The 25,326-nt window shown below is 45.6% G+C and overlaps 1 protein-coding gene across 5 annotated transcripts in view; it reads left to right on the forward strand.

Moving 5' to 3' along the window:
- Nucleotides 1-403: 403 nt before the first annotated feature.
- The window catches only part of KIDINS220 (kinase D interacting substrate 220), a 204,143-nt gene continuing 179,220 nt past the window's right edge, over nucleotides 404-25,326 (forward strand). For 3 of the 5 annotated variants that reach the window (XM_068280330.1, XM_068280331.1, XM_068280333.1), the window contains exon 1: nucleotides 404-580. The gene's annotated coding sequence lies outside the window, so the exon portion shown is untranslated. The remainder of the gene's footprint in view (nucleotides 581-25,326) is intronic. The other 2 variants (XM_068280334.1, XM_068280335.1) reach the window with 2 other exon arrangements.

Consider the following 25,326-nt stretch of genomic DNA (forward strand, 5'->3'; position numbering starts at 1 on the left):
CTAATTTGTATCTCATTCAATATTAATTATTGAATCGAATCGGATGGTCAATCGGCTGCCAAATCGCTAGATTAATGGCCACCTCTAGTGTTTGCTTCATTGCATGAATCTTTGGAGATAATTGATTTGACTGTCATTGTATAGGTGCTGATGCATTACATGCATAACACAGAAAAGCACAAGGCAGCCTTTTGCTCCTCAGCTACTTCTTTCACCCTCTGCTGTTATAGCGGGGGCAACATTCCATCATAGTCCAGTTTTCAGAGATGTAAATGCTGGACAGCCATATACAGATCCCATTGTCTGCAGAAGGGAGGAGGCAGAGTTGCTATGGAAACGCTTTCACGCTCGGATCCTTGCCTCGTCCCTTGGCTCCATCACAGTCACGCCTCCCACCTTTCAGGACTGGCTGTTGCAGCGATGGCTACCCCGCCCAGCGCCGAGCGGACTGTACCCGTGTCACGTGACGTACTGTAGCTCAGCTCCTCTCCAGCTCGGAGAGACAAGATGGCTGCGTGCTGCTGAGCTGGGCTGTGACGTTCCGTGGCTGTAACCCCAGCGAGAGGCTCTGTGTGTTTAGGTGAGATGACATGTGTGGAAACTGGAAAAGCGGAGTGGGCTTTGTGAGGCGAGGTTATGTTAGGAGGGAGGGGTCCTGTTATTCTGCTGACTGATGGGAGGCTGTTTTGACAGGTTGTTGTTGAACCTGTTTGTGTGTTGAATGTTATTGTCATGGCTATTGGGTATGCCACACAGAAGCTGCTGGACTTGCCATTATGATTATGAGTGTCTGATCATGTTGCCTGTTAAATGTTTTCAGCGAAGCAGGTAATTTGGACGCCAGCGACTGTTGTGTAATATGGGTGCCGCTGCTACAGAAATTGCGAATTTTGCTGCGACAACTGTGTAATTTGGGCGCCGGCGGTGCTTGATAAATGTTGGTAATAGGTGACGCAGAGATGGTGGCGGTGGTATTAGGTCAGTGTTAAGGCAGACAAGCATCTATCGTCTTGGCTGCTGATCGACCATCTGATTTTATAATATCAAAGATGAAAATTGGTGCTGCCAAGAGCATGCCCAATCGACAATGGGACCAATTGGTCGCATGTATCGATCAGACATGCTGTAAGAGGTCATGCTGTCGTGGTCGATCGGCGCACGGCAGTAACAGCGAGCAATATTGGGTGGAGCAACAAAACCCCCGGTGCTGCCCCCCTCCCCCCCCCCCCCCCCATGTCAAACGGGCCCGCCCGATGCAGTATACCTTAGCTGTCTGTTTCTTCTGCTGGCTCCGGAGGGGAGGCTAACATTTGAATATAGGGGAAACAGCATCCAGCTGGCAGATGTGGTGTCAAAAGGCCGATTCTGAAATCGATCAGGAATCGGCCTGCGATGTATGGGCAGCTGACAGATCTCTCTCTAATCAGATTCGATCAGAGAGAGACTTGACTCTTGGTTGAATTTTCCATCATCACTACATGTATGAGCACCTTAACAATACAATCGTGTCAATTTCATTAATGTGCTCTGGTTAGATTTTCATCTGTTAGTGGACCCAAATGATCATTTTGGATTGCTCATACGAATAATAGGTTGTAAACGATCGCCAAACTGTGTCATTAGTTTCCACCTTTAGGAATTGGAAAAGGGGAGGGAGAAGAGAGTTGGATTAGGTGATAGTAAAATATCAGTAAAAGTTATCGATATGCTACTATTAGAATTAGCCTCTACACAGTAGTATAATATCAGTACTCTTATTGATATTCTACTTGTTGCTTCCCCTGCTTTGTAGCCGCATTCATGGACTTCTTCTCTTGGCATGCATTGCGGTGAGCGAGACATGCCGGGAGCTTGAGCATTCCTCCAGATGATGCTGGTTGGGTGGAGAAGATGTTGCATGCTATATGGGCCAGAGGAGCAGCACCTTGTAGGTAAGTAATGATGCTCCCGACAGGAGACTCCTGACATTGCCTAAAGATCCAGCACTTGAGATCCATAGTGACAATGACACTCCAACAACCCTCAAGTGATGACGGAGCCTGACCAACTCGCCCTGCCAGCTGGAAATCTCTCCACTGAGTGTCTCTTCTCCTTCCTCCATAGCAAAAGACGTGTTCCTAGCCTCAAGGCTAGCATCGCATCTCTACAACGCTCGGCCCCAAACTGTCACCCAAAGGATCAAATCACAATTCCTGCGGTGACTGTAATAGAGCAAGTGTACTTAGCTTAAAGTGTTCCCGACCCGAAGCTCGGGTTCAGATACTGTACTTACCCTGAGGAGAGGCAAGCCTCAGAATCCTATTGAGGCTTCCCTCGTGGTCGGAAGCCCCCGTTGCTGATCGCGACCCCCTTCACATCAGGGCCGTGCAGCTCCTCCTCCCCTATCATAACCCTACGGAGCGGCGCTACGCGTGTGACGTCACCGGACGCGGAGACTGTCTGATACACGCTTCTCCAATCACGAGCGGTGGTCTAGCGGGGATGTGAGCCGGAGCAGCGTTTCCAGCGCGGCTGGCCACTTCAGAGCTACACGCTTCCCTTGGCTTTTTTGCACCTGCAAGTGTTTTATGGACTGTGTCCACAACTTTTTTATGTGACCTATTTTTTAAATAAATGCGGGAATATATCCCTTACACTTTTACGCTATGTTAAGCGTTTTTTTTGGAGGTTGACGTTTCTGGATAAACAAGTCCCCAGCTGTGGATACCTGAGGTGGCTGGGGGGTGGCCTATACCCTCTTCCCCTATCATGTCTACACGAGTCCACCTGTGCAGTAGCATGGAGCCCACGGCTTACTGTGCATGCGTGGGCGGGCTCGGTCGGCTATTGCGCGACCACTCTGGAGGAGGAGGAGCTGCGCATCCCCAACGTGATTAGCGACATTGCCTTAATAGGATCCTGAGGCTTTCCTCTCTTAAGGTAATTAGCTTTTTTTTTTGTATGTGTAAATTCAGGGCATAATCACAACAGGACATTGCGGTTTAAAGGATACCCGAAGTGACGTGACATGATGAGATAGACATGTGTATGTACAGTGCCTAGCACACAAATAACTATGCTGTGTTCCGTTTTTTCTTTCTCTGCATGAAATAGTTAATATCAGGTATGTAAGTGGCTGACTCAGACAGGAAGTGACTACAGTGTGACCTTCACTGATAAGAAATGCCCCCTTTTTATCTCTTTCTTGCTCTCAGAAGCTATTTTCTGCTAGGAAAGTGTTTTATAGTTGGAATTTCTTATCAGTGAGGGTCACACTGTAGTCACTTCCTGTCAGAGTCAGGACTGAGTCAGCCACTTACATACCTGATACTTAACTCTTTCATAGTAGTAGCAGTAGGGTATTGTACCATGTTAGCCATCAGTAAAAGCAAGAAGTTTTAAATCAGGATGATACCATTTATTGGCTAACTACAAATGAATAAGAATAAACAAGCTTTCGGCCTTGCAGCCTTCGTCAGGTTTACATCCTGTTAGTTTGCAAGCTGGTGGTACAGACAGCTTATATACATGCAACATCAAAAGGGAAAACAGATATTTTTTTCAAACATAAATACGTCATTAAGATGCCTTAATACTAACAGACCATCTAAATGGGGTAAGATAAGGATCCTTGTTTACTCTATTGCTCACAGACCTGGTATTAGGATTGACCCAGAGGTATCGTAAATTCTTAGTTCACCAGTTCAGCTAGAGTAGCTGAGACAGTTCATTTATCATCAATCTCATACCAATATAGAAAGTTGTTGTCCTTATTCAAACCCTTCTGCACAGCTTTGAACCAATTTATACATTTTGTTTCTGCTATTAATCGGTCATTTGACGTTTTGAAACCGCCCTTCAGGGCAGTGACACGAAGATCATCCATGCTGTGTCCGTTGGACCGAAAGTGTGTAGCAACTGGGAGTCCAGATTTGGTATCATTAATAGTGTGCCTGTGTCCATTCATACGTTTGCGCAGTGTTTGTCCAGTTTCTCCCACGTACATAACATTGGGGCATTTAGCACACATGATCAGATATACCAGATTGGTGGACCCACAGGAAAATTTACCTTGTACTCTGTACTCCTGTTGTGAACCTGGTATCGTTACCCTGTCAGTGGAGTAAATGTGTCTGCAGGTCCCACATATTTTTTGTCGGCAGGGTGATGTTCCGTTTTGTTGAGGCCTATTCAAAGAGCTCCTGACAATCAGCTGTTTTAGATTGTGTGGTTGCCGATATGACAAGAGTGGAGGTTTAGGGAATATTGTTCTCAGTCTGTGATCCTTGTGTAACATGGGATGAAGTTCCTTAGCAATCCTCCTTAAGATTTCCAGGTGTGGGTTGTAGGTGACAACCAAAGGGACACGTTTCTCTTTCTGGTTTTGCTTATATTTCAGGAGTTCAGTCCTGGGGATGTTGCTGGCTTTCCTGATTTGGGCCTCAGCCATAGGAGGACTGTAACCTTGTTTAATGATAGTGTTCTTAAGGCGATCCAGGTGCTTGTCTCTGTCCATCCTGTCAGAACAAATCCGGTTGTACCTTATAGCTTGGCTGTAAATTATAGAGTTCTTACAGAGAACCCGAGGTGTGTTTAAAGAATGTTATCTGCATACAGAGGCTGGATCTGCCTATACAGCCCAGCCTCTGTTGCTATCCCAAACCCCACTAAGGTCCCCCTGCACTCTGCAATCCCTCATAAATCACAGCCGTGCTGTGAGGCTGTGTTTACATCTGTAGTGTCAGTCTCAGCTGCTCCCCCGCCTCCTGCATAGCTCCAGTCCCTGCCCCCGTCCCTTCCCTCCAATCAGCAGGGAGGGAAGGGATGCAGGCGGGGACTGGAGCTCTGCAGGAGGCGGGGAGAGCAGCAGACTGACACTATAGAGATAAACACAGCCAGCTCTGACAAGCTGTTTGTCAGCAGCGTGGCTGTGATTTATGAGGGATTGCAGAGTGCAGGGGGACCTTAGGGGGGGTTGGGATAGCAACAGAGGCTGGGCTGTATAGGCAGATCCAGCCTCTGTATGCAGATAATATTCTTCAAACCCACCTCGGGTTCTCTTTAATGTGCTTGGGATGAAAACTGTCATATCTTAGGTATGTGGGACGGTCTGTAGGTTTGCGATACACACAGAGGTTTGTATGTTGTTACCCCTGATGTATATGGTGGTGTCCAGAAAGTTAATCTCTGTGTGAGAGTAGGTAAGTTTCAATTTGATTGTAGGATGGAAGGCATTGAAGTTCCTGTGGAACTGGAGTAGATCCTCCTCACTTGCGGACCAGATGATTAAAATATCATCAATGAAGCGGAAGTAGGCCAAGGGTTTTATGTCACATGCATTAAGGTATTCCTCTTCGATTTTGGCCATGAATAGATTTGCATACTGTGGAGCGAATCGCGAACCCATTGCCACGCCCATCTGCTGTAAATAGAGGTCCTGTCCAAAAGTGAAATAATTGTGAGTGAGAATGAATTTGATCAGTCCAGTAATAGGCTTTACAGGTATGCCCTGACCCTGAAGATATTTACGGCAGGCCGCAATACCATTATCATGGGGAATGTTCGTGTACAGGGACTCCACGTCCATCGTGGCCAGTATGGTTCCCTCAGGTACTGGGCCGATGGCTGCCCTCAGACTCTTTCAGACAGAGAAAGAAAAAAAGGAACACAGCATAGTTATTTGTGTGCTAGGCACTGTACATACACATGTCTATCTCATCACGTCACTTCGGGTATCCTTTAATCATCTTGATTTGCTGAACTGTTGTCAATAGCTGATAGATCAACTACTAATTGATTTCTGTTTTTTTTGTCGATCAGGAAGGTGAGTAGGGGTCCACACACATGCTAGATTAAAGCTACCACAAACAAATGAGCAAAGTTGTGCAAACAACATTAGGGCCGGTTCCTGCGGGTGTATGCCGGCTTGGCGGCCAGTAGCTTTTCTGCAAGTGTGCAGAAAAGCATTTGACATCTTTTGTTGTTTTTCCTCACCGGAGGGGCGCATGGATATGAGGCAGTAAGCAGCATGCTGCTTTCATGGTCAGCAGAAACTACTGGCAAAATCGATATCGGAAGGCGGCAAACGACTGTAAACAGCAGGAAACTATGTTACAGGTGTTGCCAATTCGAATCATAATTCCTGCTGAGACTGTAATAGAGCAAGTGTACCTATGAATGGGCAAGTGTTTAATGACAAAAGCCGCGGCCGGGGGGAAACGACCCATAATCGCCCGTGTGAACTTGGCCTTACTCTGGCAAAAAGAAATACATTTTTCAAACGATGTCCACACACTGATATTCCAAATGACCAAGTCTTTTGAATACTACAAGCAGAAGCATCATTTTACATGATATACCCGCATTCTGTGAAACTATGTAGTTTAAACGACATTGTACACGCCTAGCTGACTGCACGATATCTGCCAAACAGTCTTCTGAGTTATATCTGCCGGTTGGATCTGTCAAAACTTCCGATTTCGTTGTCGTTTGACTACATTTTTCACAAAAATTACTGTCAGATACAGGGAAACCTGTAGTTTGGATGTTTCAAACGACTTTTGTGTACTCTGCTTAGGCATCTTATGGTGCCATCAGGTGGAATGAGGAGCAGTGAACAATAGTTGCTCAGTGTTTTCTCTTCCCTAAAGATTTTCAGATGTGATTAGTGCCTTCTTTCTTTCTTTGTAAGTTGTAACTGTATTAGTGCACTTGCCTCAGTGAATGTTATTGTATTATTTACTAACACATTTGTGAGTTTTAGATTCTAAACATTTCATACAATTTGGTTCAATTAGGCAGGGTCACACTTGTCTTTTTCACGGTCAGATTGATTAGTGACAGTGAATTGTGTAGGATATCGCTTGTAGTGCGTGGGCCACTAGTCTGTCAAGTTTTGATCAACCGTACTGAAGTAGATCACTTTGTGGATTTAATAAGAATTGCTAGATGTATGGCTACCTTAAAAGCTGCATCGATTTGTGGCAAAAATCAATCAAAATTTCGATCGTACTGGATGGAAAATTTCAGCCAATTGGACATACTACATAGATTTGGTGAAATTGGACAAGATTTTACAGTCAAGATTGCATAATGTATGGTCAGCATAAAGGTGTAAGTAAGCAACATGATGTTTTCAGATTAGATGTTTGATTTAGATTTGATATAAACACAAACATCTATTGAAACAGTGGCATTTGTGATCAATATTACAATATAATAATGATAAACTGTATATCAGACATGGCTGTTCGTTGTCTGGCCAATGCTGGAAGGGGAGAGGGGCTTTGGTGTGAGCAGTACATAAGTGACATTCGCATAGCTTTGTATTGTATCAGGCAGTGAAAAGCTAGCAGTTGCTGTGGTGCAACCAATGTTAGACAAGACACAGAACATTTATATCGCATTTTTCTCCTGGGGGACTCAAAGCCCCAGAGCTGCAGCCACTAGGGCACGCTCTATAGGCAGTAGCAGAGTTAGGGAGTCTTGCCCAAGGTCTCCTAACTGAACAGGTGCAGGCTTACTGAACAGGACATTATCATTACTGCAAGCTTTCTGGGGAAGTCTTGTTTAACCGCTTACGGACAACCCTAATTGAAATCTATGCCCTGCTTGGGAGCTGTTACCCCTGCCGGGGCGTATATTTCACTCACCGCCGCCACTTGCTCTCGCCGCTCCCGCTGATCGCACCGCTCTCTCCCTCACCACAGCCCACTTTTCCTGCCGTCAGGATAACGGCAGAGCTCTGTGAGCTGGTGAGGAGCTGATTTCATTGGCTCCAGACCCTGTGATCACTGTGAGCCACATTAAGCCATAAGAATACATGGTTCATGGCTTGTATTCTTGTTGGTAGATGTTGTGGCAGAGCAGTTTTTATTTTATTGCTTTAGCAAATGTGGCATCCTCCTTTATTTGCCTTGTATTGGTTTTCCTCTGTTATTCATTGACCCCTGAGATTATTAATTGGTTGCTTCCTAGCTGCAGCCCTTTTCTGTGCTGAATAATCTCTTCCAGTGGCCGCACACATGCCTCAGGAAGCATCTCTGTAATGTGTCACATTTTCTATAAAGCTTTACATTGCTTACATGTGACAGGGTGGTTATATCTGATTTTGTTTTGCATATCCTGTAGCGTCTGTCAGTCACATCCATTTGTGTCAGCCTAGGTGTGGCCGGTCCTGTATCCTCCATCTCTCATCCCACCCTGCTGCTCCTGCCCATGCCTGCTTTTGTCCTTCAAATGCTTTGTCTTATGATAAACATGGTTCATAAAATATAAATCATTTATGTAATGGTGGCTAGGGTGCTGTCATTCAAGCAGAACAGAGGCGTTGTGCTTCTTAAACAGAGAAATAAGGATTTCTAACCTAATTCTCCTCTCTAATTCTGATCTATCTGGTGCCACAGGCGTGATGGGTGACTGAAAGTGACCTAGGTTGAAATCTCAGCTCTTCCTGTTCAGTAAGCCAGCATCTATTCAGTAAGGATACCTTGGGCAAGACTCACTAACACTGCTACTGCCTATAGAGCGCACCCTAGTGGCTGCAGCTCTGGAGCTTTGAGTCCACCAGGAGAAAGGTGCAATATAAGTGTTATTCATTAAAGGATACCACAACTGACATGTGGCATAATGAGATAGACATGGGTATGTACAGTGCCTAGCACACAAATAACTATGCTGTGTTCCTTTTTTTCTTTCTCTGCCTGAAAGAGGTAAATATCAGGTATGTAAGTGGCTGACTCAGTCCTGACTCAGACAGGAAGTGACTACAGTGTGACCCTCACTGATAAGAATTTCCCCCTTTTTTATCTATTTCTTGCTCTCAGAAGCCATTTTCTTCTAGGAAAGTGTTTTATAGTTGGAATTTCTTATCAGTGAAGGTCACACTGTAGTCACTTCCTGTCTGAGTCAGGCCTGAGTCAGCCACTTACATACCTGATATTTACCTCTTTCAGGCAGAGAAAGAAAAAAAGGAACACAGCATAGTTATTTGTGTGCTAGGCACTGTACATACCCATGTCTATCTCATTATGCCACATGTCAGTTGTGGTATCCTTTAATAGAAAAAAAAAACTACCCTTTACTAAGTAGGTGTTGACTTCAGCCAGGAGTCATACCCTGGTCTATGTCAGAGGCAATGCCCTTAACTAGTGCACTATCCAGCCACTAGGGTGGGTATTGGGTTCACCACTGTATACACTGAGGCTGAGTGCACACATATCATAGGGTGAAAGGCTGCGTTTTATGTTAATGTTATGTGCGTTTTTACTGTGTTTTTGGTGCGTTTGCGATGCATTTTTCACGCGTTTTAATGCGTTTGCAATTCGCATACATGCGTTTTCCATGCATTTTATATTTCCATTTATGCAAATCACGAGTAAGACAACAGGAAACAGAAATACAGCAAAAAAAAATATTTTTTGGGAGGAAAAACTCATATAAAACTGCATGAAAATGCATACCATTACATTCATGAAAAATGAATGTGAATATTATGCAACAAAACCAGCGTTTTAAAAACGCAGGCTTATAAATGCATATCCGTTTTTATGTGTTTTTTTTTCCTTCGGCCCATAGACTTCCATTAGCGGCAAAAATGTGTGATGGATTGTCAATTACTTGATGTACAGTTCCAATCAATTTTTTCATTTATTCATGATTGGGGAAAAATTGAACATAGGTGTGTTGGTCAGATTGTTGAATTGTTACAATCGGTCTTAAAACTTGATTGCTTTTCTTGAATTGAACAGAAATTTAAAAAATTGTATGGTGTGTGGCCACCTTTAGACCTTTATTCAATTCACTTTTCAACTGATTTTTTTTTTACCTAGGAGATAATTTTTCATATTCTCTTTAACCTTCTTGCCGGTTATCCCGAGCTCAGCTCGGGGTAACCTGCGTAGGAGGATTTCTCACGCCCCGCTGGTCCGATTTTCAATTTTTATTTTTTTTCCTGCACGCAGCTAGCGCCTTTGCTAGCCACGTGCAGTTTCTGATCGCCGCCGATTCGCCGCCGCGCCGCCCCCCCCCTCCCCTCCAGACCCCTTGCGCAACCTGGCCAATCAGTGCCAGGCAGCGCTGAGGGGTGGATCGGGATTCCCTCTGACGTCCCGACGTCCATGACGTCGGTGACGTCATCCCGCCCGGTCTCTTTGGCGACCGGGGAAGCCCAGCAGGAAATCCCGTTCTGAATGGGATTTCCTGCTTACTCTGATTGCCGAAGGCGATCAGAGTGGATAGGGGGATGCCGCTTGTCAGCTTTGTCGCTTGTCAGTTTTGCGCTGCCCCCTTGCCACCAGAATTGTAACGGCAAGGGGGTTAAGGCTACTTTCCCACCAAGACGTTGCGTTTTAGGGGACGTTATGGTCGCATAACGTGCCCCTAACGCAACGCATGGTGGTGTTGAAGTTGGACGTCAGATTGAGCTGCATTATGCAGCTCTTAAAGCAGCCGATCCAGGTTAGTGATAGGAAGTCCGGATCTTTTTAAGGATTTGGATCATTTGAATCGGATCATTGAAAAGATCTGGATCTTTGAACCGAATCATTTGAATCATTTTTACTAGGGAATCATTTTGGGGTTGAAATTACTAGCAGGACAGGACTTTCCCTGCACTGTACATTCTGTATGTTCCTGTTTCTTCCAGACAGACATCCACTGTGAACCGAATCTTCCATTGTGATGATCCGAATGATTCTACTCACAAAAAAAGATCCAGATCAAATGAACGATTCGTTCATGATCCGGACAACACAGGAGGAGGAGCTAAAGTCATTGGGAATCATAAAAAAATAATCAGATACTTAATGATGAGAGGTAAAGCTCTGGGTCCTATAGAGCCTTCCCTCGCCTCTGGTTGCAGCGCAGCTCCTCTGTTTGAATCCCCCGAGTCCTCCCGAAGACCAGCGGCTCCATACTGCGCACTCCCTTTGGCGGCGGAGTGAGCAGTATTTAATCAAATTGGTGGAATACTGCTACGGGGGAGCCAGCGCTGGAACGGGGACCGAGAGAGGTTCGGAAAGGGTCATTAGGACCCATTAGGCATTTAATTGATGCGGTAGGAAAATATCACCTAGGAGGAAACAGTAATTGTATATGGGCCTTAAAATGCTGTCTTGGGATCCCCAATTCATGTCAGTACACAAGCGGTATTTTAGGGATTACCCTTGGGGTATCCAGGTAAAAGTGGTATGCATCCTACGGGCACAGAATAATGGCTACAAATGCCTTCATTGGAAATGGCAAAGATGGGTTTGATGTTCTTCCTAGGATGCAGTGTACATTGGACTAGTTTAGTTTGCCCATATTTCAGGTGTTAAACCACTCGTGACAAACATGTGCAAGTGCTGCGTTGCACTTTTTACCAGGTGTTTGTGTAAACAAAGCATTACAAAAACATTTTCTGCTGAGCCTGTGCAATTTAATCATGAAAGATAAAATTCTGCCATGATATTTGTGTATACAGAACATAAAGTCAGCTGGCATGATAGCAACAAAGTAGTCCTCCTGAGTCCTGCATGCTTGTGTAGTCACATTCACATATAGTGGTTACCCTTTTGGAATGTGTACATTTTTATTGAAACTTGGTAAGCCTGCCTTGTGTTTCTATGAGTGTCCTTATGTAGGTGATATGAGCTTTGCTTCTGTTCAAATGACATTGCCCAGCTAATGCTGCTGTAATCTCCTCTATTGGCAGCTTGCCATTGCTGGTACATAGGAGGAAAGCTCTTGTCCCATCTGATTTGGTCTTTTCAGTGTGTGTATTATCAGTGTGGTTCAGACCTTCGTCTTCTGTCCAATAGCATTTGCTTCAAGCTTATATTTTAATTAATGTCAGTTGTCGAATTATAATTTTTTTTTTAAACCGCTTGCGCTTGGCTAATTTTCCAAGATGGGTGCTGAGAACAAAAGTGGAAATGCTGAACCAATCAGAATCCTTGTGTTTTTTTAATCAGCTGACACATGATTGGTTGATTTGTGTTCTCTTTTTTTATCCCCCCAGTTTTATGTGCACTGTCTTAACAAATAGAGTGGATAACTCATTCTTGCTACTAGACTGGCAACTGAAGTCATATGACGAGCTGTATAAATCTTCTTCCTCTTTCCAACATGCAAGCTAATCCTTGACTCATTTTATTCTTCCATACTGTCTACAAGTTCATTTTTTTTTTTAAGTTGTAATTTTCAATTTCTTAAAGTAAACCTAAAGTTACTTTTTAGTTTAACTTACTTGGGGCTTCTGCCAGTGCCCTGCAGCCACCCTGTGCCTGCGTCATCACGGAACGATCTTCTGGACCCCACCGAGGTTTGTTTGTTATTGCCAATTTGCAAGTTGACGGCAACCTTGCCCGGAACATTCTGCGCAGTACGAGAAAACCTCATCCTGGGTAGGATGCTCCCAGTGATAGGAGCGCGAATGAGGACGCATGCGGCCAGGACCGCGCAGGCTCAGTGACCGTCGACTTGTAAGTCGGCGATAACGAAACTGAGCCGGGGCAGGAGACCGGAGTATAGTTTTGTCCCGGCACGGGACATCTTCGGGGGGGGCTGGCAGAAGCTCCCTGCAGAAAACTTCACATTTCTTTTGTGTGTGCTAGGAAATTTGCTTTAAAAGATTACTGTAGGGGGAAAAAGAGTTGAACTTACCTGGGGCTTCTAATGGTCCCCCGAAGACCTTGTGCAGCTAGACACCGATGCTCTGGGCCCCGCCTCTGGTTCACGTCTGGAATTTCTGAAATTTAAAGTGGGAAAACCACTGCACCTACTCGGCCGTGTCCTCTCTCCCGCTGACATCACCAGGAGTGTACTGCACAGGTGCAGATGGTACTGGGCCTGAGTGATACACTCCTGGTGACGTCAGCAGTAGCGAGGGCGCGGCCGTGCATGTGCAGTGGTTTTCCGACTTTAAAGTCGGAAATTCCAGAAGTGAACCGAAGGTGGGGACTGGAGCATAGGTGAGTGGCTGCGCGGGCACAGGACGTCTGCGGGGGGACCATTAAAAGCCCTGGGTAAGTTTTTAACTCCCCCCCCCCCCCCCCCCCCCCGTAACTCCCTACAGTAGTCCTTTAATTGGCAGTGCATAAATGTTTTGTTCATTGCATGTCTGGCTCCCATAGCTTCTTATGATAATACTCCAGACGCTTCCCTCTGTCCTGTCAATACTCTCATGAGGTAGTCTTAGAAACAATGGGAGGGCTAATAAGTTGGGTCTTTCTATGTCAACACTGTGGACAAAACGCTTTATACTCAAAATGCAGTGAATGTACTGTTTGCACTATAACAATTTCTGTAATCTTGCATAATATTAGGCAGCATGTACCCCCTCACCCAAAAAAATAATAATTGGGTAGAATGTCCCATACTAAACATTAATAGGCAGCATAAAAACATAATTGATTGATCCTGCTGCATTTTTTTTTTTTTGCATTTGTGCTCATTTTGACAGCAATCTCAGTGCAACACTCATTGTATTGTGCAGTAATAGTGTGCATTGGGCTCAGTAGGAACTGTTGCATGATGGTAATTCCTAGTGGAAAACGGCCCTGAGAGGGACTTCAATATCTTAGATGTGATTTGCCTTCTTATAACAGAAGGTACTTGAAACAGGGCTGTGGAGTCGGTCCAAAAATCTTGCAACTCCGGCTCCGACTCCTCAGTTTATGAAACCACGACTCTGACTCCGGGTGCCTAAAATAGCTCCGACTCCTCAACTCCGACTCCTTAGTCTAATACTTAACAGGGCTGTGGATTTTGTACAAAAATCATCCAACCCCGACTCCTCAGTTTATGAAATCAACGACTCCGACTCCACAGCCCTGCTTGCAAATTATCACAAGTACCTAGTGTTTTTAGAAGGCAAATCATACCAAGAATTGATTTTTAGAAGGAGTGCTTTTCGATGTCTTTTAGTCCCCTCTATACTTTTCTAATGGTTTGGGCCACCCGAGCTGCTTGGTTACTCCATCTCCTAGAAAATTTCCCATGCATATCCTTGAGCCACCACTGGTTAGGTTAACTTTTAAAGTGTACCCGAGATGAAAAAAATGTAAAAAAAAAAAAAAAAAACCCAATACATACTTGCCTTAGAAAATGGAAACCTTTGGATCCTGCAGCTTCCCACGTGCTCCTGGCACCCCCCGTTGCTGCCTGCGGACCTCCTTCATGCACGGCAGTACTATGTCTGTATGGGTACGGTTGCAGTAAGTTGGAACTGCTTGTACATAAAGAGGAGCGTGGTTGAGATTTTCAGAAGGCTCCTGCGCAGGCGCAGTGGTCTCCAGTAGGACAGGAGAAGCCTCTGGAGGATACAGGCAAGTATCTATTTTTTTCACCTTAGAATCGCCGTGGGTTTACCGTATATACTCGCAAGCAAGCCGACCCGCATATAAGCCGACCCCCCCCCCCCCCCCCCCCCCCCAATTTTTTTCTGAAAAAACAGGAAAAATGATTGACCCACATATAAGACGGGGGTAGGAAATGCTGGCCGTGTGATTTCAACCCCCCCTCCCCCAGTGTGTCCCAGTATAGTTAGTATAGTGGCCAGTATGGGTAGGTAGTGCTTAGTATAGCTAGTGAAGTGCCCAGTATATCTAGTAAAGTGCCCAGTATAGTACCCAGTACAGCTAGTAAAGTGCCCAGTATAGCTAGTATAGTGCTCGGTATAGCTAGTATAGTGCTCGGTATAGCTAGTATAGTGCTCGGTATAGCTAGTATAGTGCTCGGTATAGCTAGTATAGTGCTCGGGTATAGCTAGTATAGTGCTCGGTATGGCTAGTATAACGCCCAGTCTAGCTAGTATAGTGCGCAGTATAGCTAGTATAGTGCGCAGTATAGCTAGTATAGTGCGCGGTATAGCTAGTATAGTGCTCGGTATAGCTAGTATAGTGCCCAAGTATAGTGCCCAGTATGGCTAGTATAGTGCCCAGTATGGCTAGTATAGTGCCCAGTATGGCTAGTATAGTGCCCAGTATGGCTAGTATAGTGCCCAGTATAGCTAGTATAGTAGCTAGTATAGTGCCCAGTATAGCTAGTATAGTGCCCAGTTGTAAGGCTTGGTGGTGTATTCTCCACAGTCAGCATGCAACGCATGAGCTGACGTGGAGGTACACACACTAGCACAAGGAAACAGGCTATCCCTAGTATAGTGGAGGGGAGGACTGACTCCAAAAGGAGATTGTGGCGCACAGAGCCGGTGCAGATCCGACAGCCACAAACAATGCTTTCGCTATAACGTCTCAGCGCAAAGTAGCGCTGAGCGCATAAACCAGAACTGAGGAGATCAGGACAGGTAGACAGAATGAACGCTTGCTAGCTAGCCGCTACTTAGTGACAGCAAGCGTCCACAACAAGACAGACTGGAATGAGGCAGCCAAAGCGTAGCGGCGATGGCGTGCCTCACAAAGACAGGACAGGATAGTCAGGAAATAGCAGGATCAAGATAGATGAACGTAACACAGATAAATATACAAATAGTATGATTTCCTAGCGTATTACAATTACAGCTATCAATGAAACCATTTGTAACGTCTGACTAACATATGTATATATCGGCAATGAACCGATATATGACATAAGCAGGAACACTGACTTAGGACTGGAACGATACAGGGAACAGGACTCAGAAGGATTCGCTATCTCTTCGCAGAGATGAACGCAATCCACAAACGGTAACAGGACAGGATTCAGAAGGATTCGTTATCTCCTCGCAGAGATGAACGCAATCCACAAACAGGACCAGGAACAGGATAACTAGCTCAGCACGGGTGATCAACGTGCTAGAACTGACTAGCTGAACACAGGATATAAACAGTTCGTGTACGTATACATCAGCGTCACTGATGTATCAACGTAACACGAATACAAGGAAAATAATAAACGTGCTGGTATGCATATATATGGGCAATGAACCAATATATGATGCAAAACCAGCAAAGTATCTTTAGAACAAGAAACACGATCGGGGGCTGAAGCGACAGCAAGACAGGCTTAAACTGAAGCTATGAAAACCCGAGGAGTCCTGCAGGAAGCAGATCTTTATACTGAGGTCATCCAATGGGAGCAGACATGCAGATTCCCACACAGGTGAATGATAATCAGTCACAAGCTGACAGCAGGGAAAGGCAGACAAAGCTATGCAGCTTGCATGGAAAGAGATCAGAACTGCCTGAGCTGCAGCACTACTACTTCCAGCAATACCTGCTGCAGCAGCGATCATGACACCAGTATAGCTAGTATAGTGCTCAGTATAGCTAGTATAGTGCTCAGTATAGCTAGTATAGTGCTCAGTATAGCTAGTATAGTGCTCAGAATCAGGAATCTTTATTTCGCCAAGCATGACTGGGTCATACCCGGAATTGAATTTGACACAGTACATAATAGCTCAGGAAAGCAACGATAGGTAGTATAGAACAGCAAGAACAGAAAAGTTGACACTTAACACTATAAACAGAGGACAAGTTACATCTACATTATTGTAATACGTTTGCGTTACATACTCGGCCAGCGGTTCACGTTAGCCGTAACAGTTCCAAAAGTCATAGAATGGCCAGTCAGACTTAGAATGGCCAGTCAGCAATTAGTTTTTGTTTGCTGATGGGAGTATGTGAAGGGAATTAAGGAGGCTGACGGCCGAGGGGAAGAAAGAGTTACTGTGTCTGGCAGTCCTTGTGGAGATGGCCAGAAGCCTCCGTCCCAGTGGGAGCTGACAGAAGTAGCGGTGGCCCGGGTGAGAGGGATCATTAGCGATCCTCAGCGCCCTCGCTCTTAGCCGTCTCTTGTGTAGGAGGTCAAGTGCAGGGAGAGGTCTTCCAATGGCCCTCTCCGCTGCCCTGATGACCCTCTGAAGTGTGAGCCTGTCGCTGGCGGTGGTGCCGGAGTACCAGACCAGAATGGAAGAGCAGAGAATCGATTCAATGGTGGCGGAGTAGAAGCTGGTCAAGATCTCTGGGGCCATGCCAAACTTCCTCAGCTGACGAAGGAGGTAGAGTCTCTGTTGGGCTTTCCTTTGGGTGGCGGTGATGTTGGGCCTCCAGCTGAGATCACTGGAGATGGTAGTGTCCAGGAGACGGGCGCAAGACACTCTGGCCACTTCCGTACCATCAATGTGAATTGGAGGTGGGGTGGGAGCGGATTTCCTGAAGTCAACGATTAGCTCAACAGTTTTTGCGGTGTTGAGCACTAGCTTGTACTCCTTGCACCAGTGAGAGATTCTCTCCACCTGCTGAGAGTACTCCTGGATGTTGTCCTTGGTGACGAGACCAACAATGGTGGTGTCATCGGTGAACTTAATGACCTTGTCCGAATCTGCCTTGGATCTGCAATTGTTAGTGTATAGGGAAAACAGCAGTGGAGACAAGACACAGCCCTGAGGGGCTCCTGTGTTCGTGGTCATAATTTGTGAGTGGATCTCACCCAGCCTGACAGATTGGGTCCTGTTGGTGAGAAAGTCTGTGATCCAGAGGCGCAGGCTTGGGTGCACACCAAGTGTGGCTAGTTCTTCTTGTAGGATGCGCAGACAGATCGTGTTAAACGCCGAGCTAGTATAGTGCTCAGTATAACTAGTATAGTGCTCAGTATAGTGCTCAGTATAGCTAGTATAGTGCTCAGTATAGGTAGTATAATGCCAGGTATAGCTAGTATAGTGCTCAGTATAGCTAGTATAGTGCTCGGTATAGCTAGTTTAGTGCCCAAGTATAGCTAGTATAGTGCCCCCGCCTCACCCAACCCCCACCCCCGCGGCCGCCGCTGCTATTAGCTTACTGTGCGGCTTCCTCTAATCCCCTCTCCGTCTCCCGGGCATGTAAATAGCTCACAGCAGCTCGCTCCACGGCGGCTGCTGTGTGATGACAGGAAGCTGTAGGCAGAGCGGTTTCCTGTAACGGTGATGTGTATCGCCGTTACTATGGAAACCGCTCTGCCTCCAGCTTCCTGTCATCACACAGCAGCCGCCGTGGAGCGAGCTGCTGTGAGCTATTTACATGCCCGGGAGACTGAGAGGGGAATAGAAGAAGCCGCACAGTAAGCTAATAGCAGCGACGGGCGGGGGGAGGCGGCCTTTCACCAACGAGACTCGCAAGCAAGCCGACCCCCCAACTTTTGGCCCACTTTTGGGGGGTCAAAAATTCGGCTTGCTTGAGAGTATATACGGTACTTTTAAAAACCTAAAACTTGCCATAGCATTGAATGTGCTATGGACAAGTGTGTTCTTACCCGACCTAGCAGCAGGACTAGAGGGAGGCACCAATTGACTCAGGACTACACTTCCTGCAGGGTTGACTTTCAGCTGCCACTGTGGATGATTTTGTAACTTGATGCGGCAATATGACTGGGGGCACTCCGCTGACGATTCTATAGGAAATAGGCTGGTGCCATCGTAATAAAATTGATTTGTTGGGCTGTTGAGGCAGCCTATCAGACACCATCCATAATGTTATGTGGTACTTTTCCTCAGAGCAATAGTAATTACCATGCAGGGGTGGCATGACTTAGACGGTAGCGAGCCCTGCTTCTGGCTGAAGTCGGTGTCATTCATTTTTTAGCTGTACAGATTTCCTGTCACCTGTCTGGCACAGTTTCAGGTCATTTGTCATCTAATTGCTATCAACAGCTGAGTTGTTGTGGAAATAAAGTGATGGCTGACCTATTAAGTGGTGACTATAAACTTTGACTTGTTTTTTTATACTCCCTTCCAGTGGGATTGTGAAATCTGCTCATGATTGTGTGGAAAGTTAGACAGGCCTGTTGTGTTCCAATGACCAACGTAAGTGGCAGCTTCAGGTTGCTGCAGGTTATTATGAACGAAGGACTATTTTTAATAAAACCCAATTTATTAGTATGACGTCTTAAAGCGGATACGAGATGAAAACTAACTAGAACAAGTAACTTGTCTATATATCTTATCTAAAGTTTACACAGCAAATCTAGCTGCTAACAGCTTTAAAGGGACTCTGTAACAAAAATGTCATTGTGTTTTCTACCATCCTACAGGTTCCTAAACCTATTATAATGTGCTCTGCCTTACTGCAGCACTTTCTACTATCACCATCTCTGTAATAAATCAGCTTGTCTTTCCCCTGTCGGACTTGTCGTCCTGTGTCTGGAAGGCTGCCAACTCTTCAGTGTGATCTGCTGTGCATGCCCCCTCTATGCACACTCCCTTGTGTGTGTTATTTACATTAGCCAGCTTTTCTCTGCTCTCTTATCTTTTACAAGCTGGATAAATCCTCTGTTCACATACTGATGAATCACATACTGCAGAATTATGCTGGATACACACCATGAGTTTCCGCGTCGAATGCGTCCGCCGATAGCGCCGATTCGATTATTTCTGAGCATTTCCGAACGAATTTCGATGATTTTTAGGTCGATTGCCATGTAAAGTATGGCAAATCGACCTAACGATCCATCGAAGCTTGAATCGGACATGTCGGAAATAATCGAATCGACGCGTATCGACGGACGCATCGAACACGGAAACGCATGGTGTGTATCCAGCACAGACAACGGGGCAGAGCTGTCTGCAAGAAGAAACAAACAATCAGCTTGTAACTCTTCAGTGAGCTGCAGGGGGAAAGAAACACACAAATGAGCTCTTGAGATTCAAAAGGAAGGCTGTATACAGCCTGATTGTGTATGGATGTATTTTCTATGTGTGGACATACTGTACATCAACCTACTTCCTGTTTTGGTGGCCATTTTGTTTGTTTACAAACAAACTTTTTAAAACTGTTTTTGACTACTTTTAATGCGGCGGGAGCGGCGAAATTTTGACAGAGGGTAATAGATGTCCCCTAACACACTGGTATGTTTACTTTTGTGTGATTTTAACAATACAGATTCTTTTTTAATAGAATATAATTATTTCTTCCTGTGATACAACAGCAGCCATGTTGTTTGTAAACATTACACAGAGGCAGGCTTATCTGCAACTTGAGCAAAAAAACCCTAATCTCCCTCCTCCCCTCTGCCTCTGAAATGAATGGCTAGTAACACCTCCCCCTCCTCCTGCCCAGACTCCCATGAGCCCTTGCTACTGTCTGAAAGTGCTTTGGCTCTCTGAAAACCCGTGGGCGTGGCTTGTTTAGTTTATAGGGAATTCGAGTATTAAAACAAAAACAAAAAAGTATTTGGCTGGAGGAATGCCCTATAAACAATAGGAAAGGAACACAATTCTGCAATGAGTAAAAGTTCATCTCAGATCCACTTTAAGGATGTCTCCACAGCTTTGTAGGTCTGTGACAACAAAGCCGATAGGTGTACATTAGAATCTATCTCCTCTGTATAGGACACAAGGGCAAACACGCCGAATCCAGTGCAGGAGACTTGGGCGCAGCCGGCGCCACCATAGGACGTAATTGGAATTACGGCTATAACGACGCACAGGGAGTAACTTCATTCCCCACTATCCATGGCGGCCTGGAGGGGGAATAGTATTTAACACAATCGGGAACTTGTGCAGCAGCAGGATAAGCCATACCAGCTGTATCCTGCGCCTAAGTCTCCTGCGCCAATTCCTCTTGTACGCCTCTGTGTAGGACTCAAGGGGCCTGATGCACTAAACTCCAGTAAAGTGACCGAGTGCAGAGAGTGCACTGCATTTTTGGCCTATTCGGGTGGGAGGCACTGGCATTAACCTATTAGCATGACTAGCATTACTGGGTTAACATGCGTGTTATGGTACTGCATATGGTGCTAATGTGAAAAAAACAAGATTTTAACTTACTTGGGGCCTCTTACAGCCCCCTGGACTCGTACTGTGCCCACAATGTCCGCCTGATCCCCTCTGTCCGAGGTACACTTTAAAGGGAAACTAAAAAATATTTGAACTTACCTGGGGCTCATATTGCGCCCACCACATCCGAACACTAGGAATCCAGCACAAGAGGTTTGGGCGTACCTGGCGCCACCATAGCAGTGTTCTCCCCACAAATGGTTTCCAGCCGGGTGGCATGAAAAAGTAGCCGGGTGGGGCACGGCTGGGGGAATGTAGGGCCGTTGCAACTCTGCTTACAGCATAGGAGGAGGATGAGGACGAGAGCGGATGACAGCCGGGTGGTCACCAAAATTAGCCGGGTGGAGCACCCGGCTAAAAGAGCCTGGGGAGAACACTGCATAGACTGTAATAGGAATTACGGCTATAGTGGGGCACACTGAGTAACTTTGGCGCCGTCAGAAGACGGAGCTGTAGTTACTTTTAAAACACTGTAATTCAGCTGCCAGCAATAGCTGTAAGCCGAAATACATCATTCCCCACCATCCACATGGACCTGGAGGGGGAATAGTAATTAACACCGCTGGGACTTGTGCAGCAGCAAGATAAGCCTTATATTGGCTGTATCCTGTGCCCAAGTCTCCCGGCAGTGATTTCTCTCGTATGCACCACATCCTCCTCACCCCCTCTGGCCAGCATCGGTGACCCCTGCGAAGCTGGGCAGTCGGTGGCAACTGCGCATGCGCAGCGTCAAGCCGCGCACGCTCTGATTGCGCTCCCGTTGCAGGGGGAGTTCTGTTAATGTGCAGTATGCAGAAATCGCTACTGCGCATGAGCAGAACGCTCCCGGCAGCGGGAATGCAATCTGTGTTCTTGGGGCTGCACATGCACAGAAGCCTCCGACTGGCAGTGACCGGCCAGCTTTGCGGGGGTCACTTCTGCTGGCCGGAGGGGATCAGGAGGATGTGGTGGGCGCAGTACGAGCCCCAAGTAAGTTAAAATCTTGTTTTGTTTCCCTTTAACGTGTACCTGAGACGGGGGGAGGATATTAAAAAATAATATACATACATGGGGCTTTCTCCAGCCCCCTCCAGGCTGATTGCTCCTTCGCTGTCCTTCAGTCTGGGCCGGTCCGCACAATCCCCTTGTCTCAGGTTCCCATTAAAAGAGATGATTAAAAATGATCTCCTATGCGAATGCGCGATGGCACATGACTTGCGTGAACGAGCGTTCAAACGATCAGGGCACTGCGGCATGCGCGGGAGTCACCGGGGATCTTAAGTATTTGATCCGCCGTGATGATCGTAATCACATCGCATCACAAAGCGTTATTCGCTTAATTGTGCACATGTAACCACAAGGCAAAAATCACAGAAATGATCACTTGTCTGCAAAAATCATCTGTCGTGGTAAAAATCTCTTGAAAGATCACAGCATGGGTACATATAGTAGCTTAAAGCCCCATCTACACGATACGATTCTTTGTGCGATGCGATTACGATTCTATTTACGATCTGATTAAATCCAACATGTCCGATCGGTATTCGATTCCATTCAAATCGAAATGCCATTGTTTTGCAATGGCAAATCGAATTGAATCGAATCCTGATCGGACATGTCGGATTTAATCGGATCATAAATAGAATCGTAATTGCATCGCACAAAGAATCGTATCGTGTAGATTGGGCTTTAGAGTTATTAAACCTAGCTCTTACAAGGACCCAGAGCTGCAAAGGTGGGCTGTGATCTGGGAAACCTCTGCACTATCCGGAGGCTTCTGACTAAAGCTCAACACACACCATACAGTCTTGGTTGTACAGATTTACCAATTCTATGTAGTATAAGGGCCAACAGATTGAAAATACCTTGAATGATTGATTGGATAAGCTCTTATACTACATGAAAGTGGTAAGATTGAACAACCAAGATTGTATGGTGTGTGTTGAGCCTTAGACTCTGTTCACATCTACAATCGAAATCGCTGAAGCCATTGATTTTTTATTTATTTATTTATTTTTTGTCCTCCCGGCGCTTAGCTGCACGCTTCTATTTTGTGTACAGCTCTTTTGCAGAGAGATTTGTTTTTTCACTTCCTGTGAACTCTTTGACCTGGAAAAGAATAAATATGTATTTATTCATCGCAAACGCAATCTCTGCACAAAGCGATTTTGTGAGCGTTCTGCGCTTTTCCTATACCCTCCATTGTAGCAAAATCGCCCTAAAAATGGTACAGGCAGCGCTTTGCCGAGCGGATCAGAAACGAACCGCTCAGATGTGAACTCTCTCATAGAGGATCATTGCACAAGTGCTTTCAGGGTGATTTTGCAAATCACCGGCGCTTAAAAAATAGCGAAAATGCCCTAGGTGTGAACAAGCACTAAGTGTCTAGTTTTGTCTATGATTATGCCATCGCGTACGCTATTGGAAAGCTATACACCACTGCTACTTTCCTGTGATTGACGGTAACTTTGACGACAGACTTATTTGCCTGACCTGATGACTTGCACTCAATGCACTCCACTACTTGTATTAATCTTGCTCTGGGCCTGTCTAGAATAACCTATACAATTTAGTTATTTGTCACTGCATAGATTGTGTTAAAGAAAAGAAAAAGGTTAAACAGCAATTGAACACTTATGTGTGATTGACACAGCGATCGCTTATCAGACCTGTCTTATCGAGCAGTGTTTGGTTAGACTCCAGCTCAAATATTGCTCCAATAGCGAGTAAATATTGAAAGATTGATTAGGCGGTTGGGGAGGACTGTTTAGTCACTCAGACTATCTCATTGTAAACCGTGTGAAGAAAGCCTTTATGGCTATTCCCAGTTTTGCAGGTGAAACCACACTTGTATATGAGGAGTGTATTGCTCATTCAGGACCCCTGCTGTGTGCTTGTAGATAACAGCAGATGACCTCAGCTCACAGTGGGGATGGCTGTACACCAATGTGCCTGTAATGGATTTCTCTTGTAGGATTACTGTTTCCATGGCAACCATTTCATCAGTCTATTGAAGTGCTATTATTAAAAGGAAAAATGCATTAGTTCCCTGACACGCATTCAAGACTGAAATCTTGTGTTTTTGTAAATCGACATCTTTCTTCTGAGCAGTGTGAAATAGCCGTTTTTTTTACCCTTACATTTTGCAAAACATTACATTAAATGATACAATATTAAAGTCTGTAAGAATTGTCTAAACAGCGTCAAGATGCTATCGCGGCAAATAGAGAAAAATTCAAATTTAGATTTTTTTTTTTTCTTAAGAAAAAAAAAAGTCCAACAGTATTGTATGTCTGTGTTGAGCATAACAGAATTGCATTTAGTTATTGGTGATTGTACTTTGGCCTCACTTAAAGTGGCCATACATCAGGTGACTTGGTGGCCGATCGATCATCTAATTCGATTATTATAATCAAATTGAATGGAAATCGGTACCACCAAGTGCATGCCCAATCGACAATGTGACCAATTTCGGGCCGGAGTTGGTTGCATGAATTAGTTGGACATGCTACGAGATGTAGGGCCAACTTGCTCAATTGAGTGTGTGGCGGTAATTGTGAGCTATAACAGGATGTGCGACGAACAAGGCTGTGGAGTCGGAGCGATTTTGGGTACCTGGAGTCAGAGTGGGTGGTTTAAATAAAGTGAGGAGTCGGAGTCTGGTGATTTTTGAACCAAATCCATAGCCTTTGTAAAAATTAGACTAAGAAGTTTGAGTCAAGGAGTTGGAGCAATTTTGGGTACCTGGAGTCGGAGTCGTGGTTTCATAAACTGAAGAGTCGGAATCGGAAGATTTTTGTACCGACTCCACAGCCCTGGCGATGAAACCCCTGATGCTGTGACCCCAGTGTATAAATGTATGCGTGTGCTATGTGCATTTATACATTGCCATTCCGTTGCCCGAATCCGCCGCTTTTCCATTAGCCCCATACGCACTGCCCCATAGCACGCCGGGGTGTGGCGTCACATGCCACACCGGTGGCGTTGACTCAGCTGTGGAAGAACGGCAGATTGGTAAGACGCAGGCACCGTGACATAGGACAGGTAATGTATAAAGGCACACATGTGCATTTATACACTAGGGCACAGTGGTAAAGCGGCGCATGCTGCAGACGCAGCAGAATTGTCCGATTCCCGAGAGATTTCACACTGAAATTGATCAGGAATCGGCCTGTGGTGTATGGGCAGCCGACAGATCTCCCTCTAAGCAGAATCGATCCGAGAGAAATGTAACATAGGCAGGTGGGATACTTATGTTGGTATTTTCATCTACTATACCAGTGGTGGCGAACCTTTGGGAGACAGAGTGCCAAAACTGCAATCCAAAAGCCACTTGTCTATCGCAAAGTGCCAACACGGCAATTTAAACTACAGTAAATACTGAAGTTTTAATGGCAGATTGTCGGCAACCCCCCCCCCCCTTCTCCGGACAGTTAATGTGACATGTCAGGCAGGGCCCCCTCTCCCCTCCAAACCAGTTAATGTGACATGACTGGGCCCTCTCTCCCCTCCCCCCAGGACAGTTAATGTGATATGACAGGGCCCCCCTCTCCCCTCCCCCTCAGGACAGTTAATGTGACATGACAGGGCCCCCTTTCGCCTCCAGGACAGTTAATGTGACATAACAGGCAGGGCTCCCT

This window comes from Hyperolius riggenbachi, chromosome 4 (assembly GCF_040937935.1).
Source record: "Hyperolius riggenbachi isolate aHypRig1 chromosome 4, aHypRig1.pri, whole genome shotgun sequence".
NCBI lineage: Eukaryota > Metazoa > Chordata > Amphibia > Anura > Hyperoliidae > Hyperolius > Hyperolius riggenbachi.